This window comes from Caloenas nicobarica, chromosome 13, assembly GCF_036013445.1.
Source record: "Caloenas nicobarica isolate bCalNic1 chromosome 13, bCalNic1.hap1, whole genome shotgun sequence".
Taxonomy (NCBI): Eukaryota; Metazoa; Chordata; class Aves; order Columbiformes; family Columbidae; genus Caloenas; species Caloenas nicobarica.
The window spans coordinates 21,127,089-21,141,281 of record NC_088257.1 but is presented as its reverse complement, the minus strand read 5'-3'; positions in this window follow the sequence as shown (position 1 = coordinate 21,141,281).

Here is a 14,193-nt window from a genome sequence, read left to right as displayed (position 1 = left end):
CATGCTCCACCATGCTGGCAGCCGCAGCTGCCACTTCTCAGCTCTTCCTGCAGGTAACACAAGCGCCTGGCAGGGACCAGAGCGCTTCTCATGCATCCCTGCCCAAGAAGCACAGCAGCCAAACAAATTGTGGAAGGCAAAAAGTCTGCTCGTCATCGCTACATGTCACGCTTTGGAAGAAATGCCACGGTACCACTCACCTCTTCTTCCTCTTCTTCTTCTTCTTCTTCTTCCTCCTCTTTTGTGCATGGTCAGTCCCACAACTCCTTGTCAAGGTTCTCCCTCTGCAGGAACCGCGGACAGCTTGGCCTCTATTCCTGCAGCTGCTCTCTGCAGCTCTGGGACTTGCCTTTGCCAGCCTGCAAGGGATCTTTTCTCAGGCTAAACTGAAGAATGCCTCAGCCTACTCCTGGCTACACTTGGGCTTGAGCTAATGCTTGTGAGCCTGGGTTCTGAAACAGAGTCACAAAGGGAAAAAAAATGACACGAAGAAACATAACATGAATTAACATCAAATCAAGAAAATTAATAAATTAACAACAAAATAAAATAATATTCATTGTGTTCTGTGTCTTTGAAATTGATTTTGGAACTGAAAACCCTCTGTCCTTTCAGGTAAACAGTCTCTTAGATATTGGACTGGTGGACAGGAGAGAAGAGAAGAGAAGAGGAGAGGAGAGGAGAGGAGAGGAGAGGAGAGGAGAGGAGAGGAGAGGAGAGGAGAGGAGAGGAGAGGAGAGCAGTTCTGCTCTGTCAGGCCTGCAGTTCTGCGTGACAAGCCCTGAGCTAGCCCTGAGGCCTCCATACATGATACTACAGGCAGTATTGCTACTGGAAGTAAGGCTGCACTGGCTACAAATGCACACTGTCTTTTTGCAAAAAAGGGACTCTATTAGGTTGCTTACTCCCCTATTGTGTAGGTACAGGGACTGATTTGGAGCCAGCACCCCAAAGGCTTCCTCCAAAGGGCTGCACATATGCGGCTGTGTCACCCCCATGTCACAATGCCAGCACCCGGCAACGCAGTGGTCACCAGGCCCCACGCAGGATCCAGAGGAGCAGCCTCCCGTGTCCACTGCCAGAGCTGGCCCGGGGGCAGCCCCAGCACATCTGACAGGAAGCACTTGAGGAGCTGCTGGAATCACAGGCCAGGGGCTGAGGGAAGAAAACCTTGCATGAGGCTGCTGGAGGTTCTCCGCTGCAAGACAATCTGCTGGCAGGGCCACCTTCCAAGCTCGGCTCATGCATGCAAATCCTTTTCAACTGGATAGCAGTGGCAAGACCAAGGCAATTCCTTCTTGAGGAGCACTGCACAGCTCACCATCCTCATCTCCTACAGAGCAACGCTCAGGAGCCGTAAGAGATAGGATGTCGAGGCCTTGCAAGGGCTTGCAAGGGCTTGCAGTGCTTTGGAACACCCACTGGTGTCCTACACAGGGACAGCAAGGATTCTTGCCCACAAGGTCTATCAGCTCAGAGGCACTTGGGCACTCTGGCAAGTCCGCAAGATAGCTCCAGCTCAAGGGAGGATAGGGCTTGGGCAGCTCCTGGGAAGCATGAGCAGCCTGTGGGACAAGGAGCCAGGTCTGGCTCACATGCTCAGGGAACAGCCCATGGCCAGCACTGGGCTCAGCAAGGAACTTTTTCCCCCGGGGCACATTGGCACTGGTCCCCGGCGGTTTTTTGCCTTCCTCTGCAGTTCTCAGCACCGCCCCTTGCCACCTTTTCTTTGGGCCATTTGGCCTGGGAGCCAGCTGCTCATGCTCCACCATGCTGGCAGCCGCAGCTGCCACTTCTCAGCTCTTCCTGCAGGTAACACAAGCGCCTGGCAGGGACCAGAGCGCTTCTCATGCATCCCTGCCCAAGAAGCACAGCAGCCAAACAAATTGTGGAAGGCAAAAAGTCTGCTCGTCATCGCTACATGTCACGCTTTGGAAGAAATGCCACGGTACCACTCACCTCTTCTTCCTCTTCTTCTTCTTCTTCTTCTTCCTCCTCTTTTGTGCATGGTCAGTCCCACAACTCCTTGTCAAGGTTCTCCCTCTGCAGGAACCGCGGACAGCTTGGCCTCTATTCCTGCAGCTGCTCTCTGCAGCTCTGGGACTTGCCTTTGCCAGCCTGCAAGGGATCTTTTCTCAGGCTAAACTGAAGAATGCCTCAGCCTACTCCTGGCTACACTTGGGCTTGAGCTAATGCTTGTGAGCCTGGGTTCTGAAACAGAGTCACAAAGGGAAAAAAAATGACACGAAGAAACATAACATGAATTAACATCAAATCAAGAAAATTAATAAATTAACAACAAAATAAAATCATATTCATTGTGTTCTGTGTCTTTGAAATTGATTTTGGAACTGAAAACCCTCTGTCCTTTCAGGCAAACAGTCTCTTAGATATTGGACTGGCAGACAGGAGAGAAGAGAAGAGGAGAGGAGAGGAGAGGAGAGGAGAGGAGAGGAGAGGAGAGGAGAGGAGAGGAGAGGAGAGGAGAGGAGAGGAGAGGAGAGGAGAGGAGAGGAGAGGAGAGGAGAGAACAGGAGAGGAGAGGAGAGGAGAGAACAGGAGAGGAGAGGAGAGGAGAGGAGAGGAGAGGAGAGGAGAGGAGAGGAGAGGAGAGGAGAGGAGAGGAGAGGAGAGGAGAGCAGTTCTGCTCTGTCAGGCCTGCAGTTCTGCGTGACAAGCCCTGAGCTAGCCCTGAGGCCTCCATACATGATACTACAGGCAGTATTGCTACTGGAAGTAAGGCTGCACTGGCTACAAATGCACACTGTCTTTTTGCAAAAAAGGGACTCTATTAGGTTGCTTACTCCCCTATTGTGTAGGTACAGGGACTGATTTGGAGCCAGCACCCCAAAGGCTTCCTCCAAAGGGCTGCACATATGCGGCTGTGTCACCCCCATGTCACAATGCCAGCACCCGGCAACGCAGTGGTCACCAGGCCCCACGCAGGATCCAGAGGAGCAGCCTCCCGTGTCCACTGCCAGAGCTGGCCCGGGGGCAGCCCCAGCACATCTGACAGGAAGCACTTGAGGAGCTGCTGGAATCACAGGCCAGGGGCTGAGGGAAGAAAACCTTGCATGAGGCTGCTGGAGGTTCTCCGCTGCAAGACAATCTGCTGGCAGGGCCACCTTCCAAGCTCGGCTCATGCATGCAAATCCTTTTCAACTGGATAGCAGTGGCAAGACCAAGGCAATTCCTTCTTGAGGAGCACTGCACAGCTCACCATCCTCATCTCCTACAGAGCAACGCTCAGGAGCCGTAAGAGATAGGATGTCGAGGGCTTGCAAGGGCTTGCAAGGGCTTGCAGTGCTTTGGAACACCCACTGGTGTCCTACACAGGGACAGCAAGGATTCTTGCCCACAAGGTCTATCAGCTCAGAGGCACTTGGGCACTCTGGCAAGTCGGCAAGATAGCTCCAGCTCAAGGGAGGATAGGGCTTGGGCAGCTCCTGGGAAGCATGAGCAGCCTGTGGGACAAGGAGCCAGGTCTGGCTCACATGCTCAGGGAACAGCCCATGGCCAGCACTGGGCTCAGCAAGGAACTTTTTCCCCCGGGGCACATTGGCACTGGTCCCCGGCGGTTTTTTGCCTTCCTCTGCAGTTCTCAGCACCGCCCCTTGCCACCTTTTCTTTGGGCCATTTGGCCTGGGAGCCAGCTGCTCATGCTCCACCATGCTGGCAGCCGCAGCTGCCACTTCTCAGCTTTTCCTGCAGGTAACACAAGCGCCTGGCAGGGACCAGAGCGCTTCTCATGCATCCCTGCCCAAGAAGCACAGCAGCCAAACAAATTGTGGAAGGCAAAAAGTCTGCTCGTCATCGCTACATGTCACGCTTTGGAAGAAATGCCACGGTACCACTCACCTCTTCTTCCTCTTCTTCTTCTTCTTCTTCTTCCTCCTCTTTTGTGCATGGTCAGTCCCACAACTCCTTGTCAAGGTTCTCCCTCTGCAGGAACCGCGGACAGCTTGGCCTCTATTCCTGCAGCTGCTCTCTGCAGCTCTGGGACTTGCCTTTGCCAGCCTGCAAGGGATCTTTTCTCAGGCTAAACTGAAGAATGCCTCAGCCTACTCCTGGCTACACTTGGGCTTGAGCTAATGCTTGTGAGCCTGGGTTCTGAAACAGAGTCACAAAGGGAAAAAAAATGACACGAAGAAACATAACATGAATTAACATCAAATCAAGAAAATTAATAAATTAACAACAAAATAAAATCATATTCATTGTGTTCTGTGTCTTTGAAATTGATTTTGGAACTGAAAACCCTCTGTCCTTTCAGGCAAACAGTCTCTTAGATATTGGACTGGCAGACAGGAGAGAAGAGAAGAGGAGAGGAGAGGAGAGGAGAGGAGAGGAGAGGAGAGGAGAGGAGAGGAGAGGAGAGGAGAGGAGAGGAGAGGAGAGGAGAGGAGAGGAGAGGAGAGAACAGGAGAGGAGAGGAGAGGAGAGAACAGGAGAGGAGAGGAGAGGAGAGGAGAGGAGAGGAGAGGAGAGCAGTTCTGCTCTGTCAGGCCTGCAGTTCTGCGTGACAAGCCCTGAGCTAGCCCTGAGGCCTCCATACATGATACTACAGGCAGTATTGCTACTGGAAGTAAGGCTGCACTGGCTACAAATGCACACTGTCTTTTTGCAAAAAAGGGACTCTATTAGGTTGCTTACTCCCCTATTTTGTAGGTACAGGGACTGATTTGGAGCCAGCACCCCAAAGGCTTCCTCCAAACGGCTGCACATATGCGGCTGTGTCACTCCCATGTCACAATGCCAGCACCCGGCAACGCAGTGGTCACCAGGCCCCACGCAGGATCCAGAGGAGCAGCCTCCCGTGTCCACTGCCAGAGCTGGCCCGGGGGCAGCCCCAGCACATCTGACAGGAAGCACTTGAGGAGCTGCTGGAATCACAGGCCAGGGGCTGAGGGAAGAAAACCTTGCATGAGGCTGCTGGAGGTTCTCCGCTGCAAGACAATCTGCTGGCAGGGCCACCTTCCAAGCTCGGCTCATGCATGCAAATCCTTTTCAACTGCATAGCAGTGGCAAGACCAAGGCAATTCCTTCTTGAGGAGCACTGCACAGCTCACCATCCTCATCTCCTACAGAGCAACGCTCAGGAGCCGTAAGAGATAGGATGTCGAGGGCTTGCAAGGGCTTGCAAGGGCTTGCAGTGCTTTGGAACACCCACTGGTGTCCTACACAGGGACAGCAAGGATTCTTGCCCACAAGGTCTATCAGCTCAGAGGCACTTGGGCACTCTGGCAAGTCCGCAAGATAGCTCCAGCTCAAGGGAGGATAGGGCTTGGGCAGCTCCTGGGAAGCATGAGCAGCCTGTGGGACAAGGAGCCAGGTCTGGCTCACATGCTCAGGGAACAGCCCATGGCCAGCACTGGGCTCAGCAAGGAACTTTTTCCCCCGGGGCACATTGGCACTGGTCCCCGGCGGTTTTTTGCCTTCCTCTGCAGTTCTCAGCACCGCCCCTTGCCACCCTTTCTTTGGGCCATTTGGCCTGGGAGCCAGCTGCTCATGCTCCACCATGCTGGCAGCCGCAGCTGCCACTTCTCAGCTCTTCCTGCAGGTAACACAAGCGCCTGGCAGGGACCAGAGCGCTTCTCATGCATCCCTGCCCAAGAAGCACAGCAGCCAAACAAATTGTGGAAGGCAAAAAGTCTGCTCGTCATCGCTACATGTCACGCTTTGGAAGAAATGCCACGGTACCACTCACCTCTTCTTCCTCTTCTTCTTCTTCTTCTTCTTCCTCCTCTTTTGTGCATGGTCAGTCCCACAAGTCCTTGTCAAGGTTCTCCCTCTGCAGGAACCGCGGACAGCTTGGCCTCTATTCCTGCAGCTGCTCTCTGCAGCTCTGGGACTTGCCTTTGCCAGCCTGCAAGGGATCTTTTCTCAGGCTAAACTGAAGAATGCCTCAGCCTACTCCTGGCTACACTTGGGCTTGAGCTAATGCTTGTGAGCCTGGGTTCTGAAACAGAGTCACAAAGGGAAAAAAAATGACACGAAGAAACATAACATGAATTAACATCAAATCAAGAAAATTAATAAATTAACAACAAAATAAAATAATATTCATTGTGTTCTGTGTCTTTGAAATTGATTTTGGAACTGAAAACCCTCTGTCCTTTCAGGTAAACAGTCTCTTAGATATTGGACTGGCAGACAGGAGAGAAGAGAAGAGAAGAGGAGAGGAGAGGAGAGGAGAGGAGAGGAGAGGAGAGGAGAGGAGAGGAGAGGAGAGGAGAGGAGAGGAGAGGAGAGGAGAGGAGAGGAGAGGAGAGCAGTTCTGCTCTGTCAGGCCTGCAGTTCTGCGTGACAAGCCCTGAGCTAGCCCTGAGGCCTCCATACATGATACTACAGGCAGTATTGCTACTGGAAGTAAGGCTGCACTGGCTACAAATGCACACTGTCTTTTTGCAAAAAAGGGACTCTATTAGGTTGCTTACTCCCCTATTTTGTAGGTACAGGGACTGATTTGGAGCCAGCACCCCAAAGGCTTCCTCCAAAGGGCTGCACATATGCGGCTGTGTCAGCCCCATGTCACAATGCCAGCACCCGGCAACGCAGTGGTCACCAGGCCCCACGCAGGATCCAGAGGAGCAGCCTCCCGTGTCCACTGCCAGAGCTGGCCCGGGGGCAGCCCCAGCACATCTGACAGGAAGCACTTGAGGAGCTGCTGGAATCACAGGCCAGGGGCTGAGGGAAGAAAACCTTGCATGAGGCTGCTGGAGGTTCTCCGCTGCAAGACAATCTGCTGGCAGGGCCACCTTCCAAGCTCGGCTCATGGATGCAAATCCTTTTCAACTGGATAGCAGTGGCAAGACCAAGGCAATTCCTTCTTGAGGAGCACTGCACAGCTCACCATCCTCATCTCCTACAGAGCAACGCTCAGGAGCCGTAAGAGATAGGATGTCGAGGCCTTGCAAGGGCTTGCAAGGGCTTGCAGTGCTTTGGAACACCCACTGGTGTCCTACACAGGGACAGCAAGGATTCTTGCCCACAAGGTCTATCAGCTCAGAGGCACTTGGACACTCTGGCAAGTCCGCAAGATAGCTCCAGCTCAAGGGAGGATAGGGCTTGGGCAGCTCCTGGGAAGCATGAGCAGCCTGTGGGACAAGGAGCCAGGTCTGGCTCACATGCTCAGGGAACAGCCCATGGCCAGCACTGGGCTCAGCAAGGAACTTTTTCCCCCGGGGCACATTGGCACTGGTCCCCGGCGGTTTTTTGCCTTCCTCTGCAGTTCTCAGCACCGCCCCTTGCCACCCTTTCTTTGGGCCATTTGGCCTGGGAGCCAGCTGCTCATGCTCCACCATGCTGGCAGCCGCAGCTGCCACTTCTCAGCTCTTCCTGCAGGTAACACAAGCGCCTGGCAGGGACCAGAGCGCTTCTCATGCATCCCTGCCCAAGAAGCACAGCAGCCAAACAAATTGTGGAAGGCAAAAAGTCTGCTCGTCATCGCTACATGTCACGCTTTGGAAGAAATGCCACGGTACCACTCACCTCTTCTTCCTCTTCTTCTTCTTCTTCTTCTTCCTCCTCTTTTGTGCATGGTCAGTCCCACAACTCCTTGTCAAGGTTCTCCCTCTGCAGGAACCGCGGACAGCTTGGCCTCTATTCCTGCAGCTGCTCTCTGCAGCTCTGGGACTTGCCTTTGCCAGCCTGCAAGGGATCTTTTCTCAGGCTAAACTGAAGAATGCCTCAGCCTACTCCTGGTTACACTTGGGCTTAGCTAATGCTTGTGAGCCTGGGTTCTGAAACAGAGTCACAAAGGGAAAAAAAATGACACGAAGAAACATAACATGAATTAACATCAAATCAAGAAAATTAATAAATTAACAACAAAATAAAATCATATTCATTGTGTTCTGTGTCTTTGAAATTGATTTTGGAACTGAAAACCCTCTGTCCTTTCAGGCAAACAGTCTCTTAGATATTGGACTGGTGGACAGGAGAGAAGAGAAGAGAAGAGGAGAGGAGAGGAGAGGAGAGGAGAGGAGAGGAGAGGAGAGGAGAGGAGAGGAGAGGAGAGGAGAGCAGTTCTGCTCTGTCAGGCCTGCAGTTCTGCGTGACAAGCCCTGAGCTAGCCCTGAGGCCTCCATACATGATACTACAGGCAGTATTGCTACTGGAAGTAAGGCTGCACTGGCTACAAATGCACACTGTCTTTTTGCAAAAAAGGGACTCTATTAGGTTGCTTACTCCCCTATTTTGTAGGTACAGGGACTGATTTGGAGCCAGCACCCCAAAGGCTTCCTCCAAAGGGCTGCACATATGCGGCTGTGTCAGCCCCATGTCAAAAGGCCAGCACCCGGCAACGCAGTGGTCACCAGGCCCCACGCAGGATCCAGAGGAGCAGCCTCCCGTGTCCACTGCCAGAGCTGGCCCGGGGGCAGCCCCAGCACATCTGACAGGAAGCACTTGAGGAGCTGCTGGAATCACAGGCCAGGGGCTGAGGGAAGAAAACCTTGCATGAGGCTGCTGGAGGTTCTCCGCTGCAAGACAAGCTGCTGGCAGGGCCACCTTCCAAGCTCGGCTCATGGATGCAAATCCTTTTCAACTGGATAGCAGTGGCAAGACCAAGGCAATTCCTTCTTGAGGAGCACTGCACAGCTCACCATCCTCATCTCCTACAGAGCAACGCTCAGGAGCCATAAGAGATAGGATGTCGAGGGCTTGCAAGGGCTTGCAAGGGCTTGCAGTGCTTTGGAACACCCACTGGTGTCCTACACAGGGACAGCAAGGATTCTTGCCCACAAGGTCTATCAGCTCAGAGGCACTTGGGCACTCTGGCAAGTCGGCAAGATAGCTCCAGCTCAAGGGAGGATAGGGCTTGGGCAGCTCCTGGGAAGCATGAGCAGCCTGTGGGACAAGGAGCCAGGTCTGGCTCACATGCTCAGGGAACAGCCCATGGCCAGCACTGGGCTCAGCAAGGAACTTTTTCCCCCGGGGCACATTGGCACTGGTCCCCGGCGGTTTTTTGCCTTCCTCTGCAGTTCTCAGCACCGCCCCTTGCCACCCTTTCTTTGGGCCATTTGGCCTGGGAGCCAGCTGCTCATGCTCCACCATGCTGGCAGCCGCAGCTGCCACTTCTCAGCTCTTCCTGCAGGTAACACAAGCGCCTGGCAGGGACCAGAGCGCTTCTCATGCATCCCTGCCCAAGAAGCACAGCAGCCAAACAAATTGTGGAAGGCAAAAAGTCTGCTCGTCATCGCTACATGTCACGCTTTGGAAGAGATGCCACGGTACCACTCACCTCTTCTTCCTCTTCTTCTTCTTCTTCTTCTTCCTCCTCTTTTGTGCATGGTCAGTCCCACAAGTCCTTGTCAAGGTTCTCCCTCTGCAGGAACCGCGGACAGCTTGGCCTCTATTCCTGCAGCTGCTCTCTGCAGCTCTGGGACTTGCCTTTGCCAGCCTGCAAGGGATCTTTTCTCAGGCTAAACTGAAGAATGCCTCAGCCTACTCCTGGCTACACTTGGGCTTGAGCTAATGCTTGTGAGCCTGGGTTCTGAAACAGAGTCACAAAGGGAAAAAAAATGACACGAAGAAACATAACATGAATTAACATCAAATCAAGAAAATTAATAAATTAACAACAAAATAAAATCATATTCATTGTGTTCTGTGTCCTTGAAATTGATTTTGGAACTGAAAACCCTCTGTCCTTTCAGGCAAACAGTCTCTTAGATATCAGACTGGCGGACAGGAGAGGAGAGGAGAGGAGAGGAGAGGAGAGGAGAGGAGAGGAGAGGAGAGGAGAGGAGAGGAGAGGAGAGGAGAGCAGTTCTGCTCTGTCAGGCCTGCAGTTCTGCGTGACAAGCCCTGAGCTAGCCCTGAGGCCTCCATACATGATACTACAGGCAGTATTGCTACTGGAAGTAAGGCTGCACTGGCTACAAATGCACAGTGTCTTTTTGCAAAAAAGGGACTCTATTAGGTTGCTTACTCCCCTATTTTGTAGGTACAGGGACTGATTTGGAGCCAGCACCCCAAAGGCTTCCTCCAAAGGGCTGCACATATGCGGCTGTGTCACCCCCATGTCACAATGCCAGCACCCGGCAACGCAGTGGTCACCAGGCCCCACGCAGGATCCAGAGGAGCAGCCTCCCGTGTCCACTGCCAGAGCTGGCCCGGGGGCAGCCCCAGCACATCTGACAGGAAGCACTTGAGGAGCTGCTGGAATCACAGGCCAGGGGCTGAGGGAAGAAAACCTTGCATGAGGCTGCTGGAGGTTCTCCGCTGCAAGACAATCTGCTGGCAGGGCCACCTTCCAAGCTCGGCTCATGGATGCAAATCCTTTTCAACTGGATAGCAGTGGCAAGACCAAGGCAATTCCTTCTTGAGGAGCACTGCACAGCTCACCATCCTCATCTCCTACAGAGCAACGCTCAGGAGCCGTAAGAGATAGGATGTCGAGGGCTTGCAAGGGCTTGCAAGGGCTTGCAGTGCTTTGGAACACCCACTGGTGTCCTAGACAGGGACAGCAAGGATTCTTGCCCACAAGGTCTATCAACTCAGAGGCACTTGGGCACTCTGGCAAGTCCGCAAGATAGCTCCAGCTCAAGGGAGGATAGGGCTTGGGCAGCTCCTGGCAAGCATGAGCAGCCTGTGGGACAAGGAGCCAGGTCTGGCTCACATGCTCAGGGAACAGCCCATGGCCAGCACTGGGCTCAGCAAGGAACTTTTTCCCCCGGGGCACATTGGCACTGGTCCCCGGCGGTTTTTTGCCTTCCTCTGCAGTTCTCAGCACCGCCCCTTGCCACCCTTTCTTTGGGCCATTTGGCCTGGGAGCCAGCTGCTCATGCTCCACCATGCTGGCAGCCGCAGCTGCCACTTCTCAGCTCTTCCTGCAGGTAACACAAGCGCCTGGCAGGGACCAGAGCGCTTCTCATGCATCCCTGCCCAAGAAGCACAGCAGCCAAACAAGTTCTGGAAGGCAAAAAGTCTGCTCGTCATCGCTACATGTCACGCTTTGGAAGAGATGCCACGGTACCACTCACCTCTTCTTCCTCTTCTTCTGCTTCTTCTTCTTCCTCCTCTTTTGTGCATGGTCCGTCCCACAACTCCTTGTCAAGGTTCTCCATCTGCAGGAACCGCGGACAGCTTGGCCTCTATTCCTGCAGCTGCTCTCTGCAGCTCTGGGACTTGCCTTTGCCAGCCTGCAAGGGATCTTTTCTCAGGCTAAACTGAAGAATGCCTCAGCCTACTCCTGGCTACACTTGGGCTTGAGCTAATGCTTGTGAGCCTGGGTTCTGAAACAGAGTCACAAAGGGAAAAAAAATGACACGAAGAAACATAACATGAATTAACATCAAATCAAGAAAATTAATAAATTAACAACAAAATAAAATCATATTCATTGTGTTCTGTGTCTTTGAAATTGATTTTGGAACTGAAAACCCTCTGTCCTTTCAGGCAAACAGTCTCTTAGATATTGGACTGGCGGACAGGAGAGAAGAGAAGAGGAGAGGAGAGGAGAGGAGAGGAGAGGAGAGGAGAGGAGAGGAGAGGAGAGGAGAGGAGAGAACAGGAGAGGAGAGGAGAGGAGAGGAGAGGAGAGGAGAGGAGAGGAGAGGAGAGCAGTTCTGCTCTGTCAGGCCTGCAGTTCTGCGTGACAAGCCCTGAGCTAGCCCTGAGGCCTCCATACATGATACTACAGGCAGTATTGCTACTGGAAGTAAGGCTGCACTGGCTACAAATGCACACTGTCTTTTTGCAAAAAAGGGACTCTATTAGGTTGCTTACTCCCCTATTTTGTAGGTACAGGGACTGATTTGGAGCCAGCACCCCAAAGGCTTCCTCCAAAGGGCTGCACATATGCGGCTGTGTCACCCCCATGTCACAATGCCAGCACCCGGCAACGCAGTGGTCACCAGGCCCCACGCAGGATCCAGAGGAGCAGCCTCCCGTGTTCACTGCCAGAGCTGGCCCGGGGGCAGCCCCAGCACATCTGACAGGAAGCACTTGAGGAGCTGCTGGAATCACAGGCCAGGGGCTGAGGGAAGAAAACCTTGCATGAGGCTGCTGGAGGTTCTCCGCTGCAAGACAAGCTGCTGGCAGGGCCACCTTCCAAGCTCGGCTCATGGATGCAAATCCTTTTCAACTGGATAGCAGTGGCAAGACCAAGGCAATTCCTTCTTGAGGAGCACTGCACAGCTCACCATCCTCATCTCCTACAGAGCAACGCTCAGGAGCCGTAAGAGATAGGATGTCGAGGGCTTGCAAGGGCTTGCAGTGCTTTGGAACACCCACTGGTGTCCTACACAGGGACAGCAAGGATTCTTGCCCACAAGGTCTATCAGCTCAGAGGCACTTGGGCACTCTGGCAAGTCCGCAAGATAGCTCCAGCTCAAGGGAGGATAGGGCTTGGGCAGCTCCTGGGAAGCATGAGCAGCCTGTGGGACAAGGAGCCAGGTCTGGCTCACATGCTCAGGGAACAGCCCATGGCCAGCACTGGGCTCAGCAAGGAACTTTTTCCCCCGGGGCACATTGGCACTGGTCCCCGGCGGTTTTTTGCCTTCCTCTGCAGTTCTCAGCACCGCCCCTTGCCACCCTTTCTTTGGGCCATTTGGCCTGGGAGCCAGCTGCTCATGCTCCACCATGCTGGCAGCCGCAGCTGCCACTTCTCAGCTCTTCCTGCAGGTAACACAAGCGCCTGGCAGGGACCAGAGCGCTTCTCATGCATCCCTGCCCAAGAAGCACAGCAGCCAAACAAGTTCTGGAAGGCAAAAAGTCTGCTCGTCATCGCTACATGTCACGCTTTGGAAGAGATGCCACGGTACCACTCACCTCTTCTTCCTCTTCTTCTGCTTCTTCTTCTTCCTCCTCTTTTGTGCATGGTCCGTCCCACAACTCCTTGTCAAGGTTCTCCCTCTGCAGGAACCGCGGACAGCTTGGCCTCTATTCCTGCAGCTGCTCTCTGCAGCTCTGGGACTTGCCTTTGCCAGCCTGCAAGGGATCTTTTCTCAGGCTAAACTGAAGAATGCCTCAGCCTACTCCTGGCTACACTTGGGCTTGAGCTAATGCTTGTGAGCCTGGGTTCTGAAACAGAGTCACAAAGGGAAAAAAAATGACACGAAGAAACATCACATGAATTAACATCAAATCAAGAAAATTAATAAATTAACAACAAAATAAAATCATATTCATTGTGTTCTGTGTCTTTGAAATTGATTTTGGAACTGAAAACCCTCTGTCCTTTCAGGCAAACAGTCTCTTAGATATTGGACTGGCGGACAGGAGAGAAGAGAAGAGGAGAGGAGAGGAGAGGAGAGGAGAGGAGAGGAGAGGAGAGGAGAGGAGAGGAGAGGAGAGGAGAGGAGAGGAGAGGAGAGGAGAGGAGAGAACAGGAGAGGAGAGGAGAGGAGAGGAGAGGAGAGGAGAGGAGAGGAGAGGAGAGGAGAGGAGAGGAGAGGAGAGGAGAGGAGAGGAGAGCAGTTCTGCTCTGTCAGGCCTGCAGTTCTGCGTGACAAGCCCTGAGCTAGCCCTGAGGCCTCCATACATGATACTACAGGCAGTATTGCTACTGGAAGTAAGGCTGCACTGGCTACAAATGCACACTGTCTTTTTGCAAAAAAGGGACTCTATTAGGTTGCTTACTCCCCTATTTTGTAGGTACAGGGACTGATTTGGAGCCAGCACCCCAAAGGCTTCCTCCAAAGGGCTGCACATATGCGGCTGTGTCACCCCCATGTCACAATGCCAGCACCCGGCAACGCAGTGGTCACCAGGCCCCACGCAGGATCCAGAGGAGCAGCCTCCCGTGTTCACTGCCAGAGCTGGCCCGGGGGCAGCCCCAGCACATCTGACAGGAAGCACTTGAGGAGCTGCTGGAATCACAGGCCAGGGGCTGAGGGAAGAAAACCTTGCATGAGGCTGCTGGAGGTTCTCCGCTGCAAGACAAGCTGCTGGCAGGGCCACCTTCCAAGCTCGGCTCATGGATGCAAATCCTTTTCAACTGGATAGCAGTGGCAAGACCAAGGCAATTCCTTCTTGAGGAGCACTGCACAGCTCACCATCCTCATCTCCTACAGAGCAACGCTCAGGAGCCGTAAGAGATAGGATGTCGAGGGCTTGCAAGGGCTTGCAAGGGCTTGCAGTGCTTTGGAACACCCACTGGTGTCCTACACAGGGACAGCAAGGATTCTTGCCCACAAGGTCTATCAGCTCAGAGGCACTTGGGCACTCTGGCAAGTCCGCAAGATA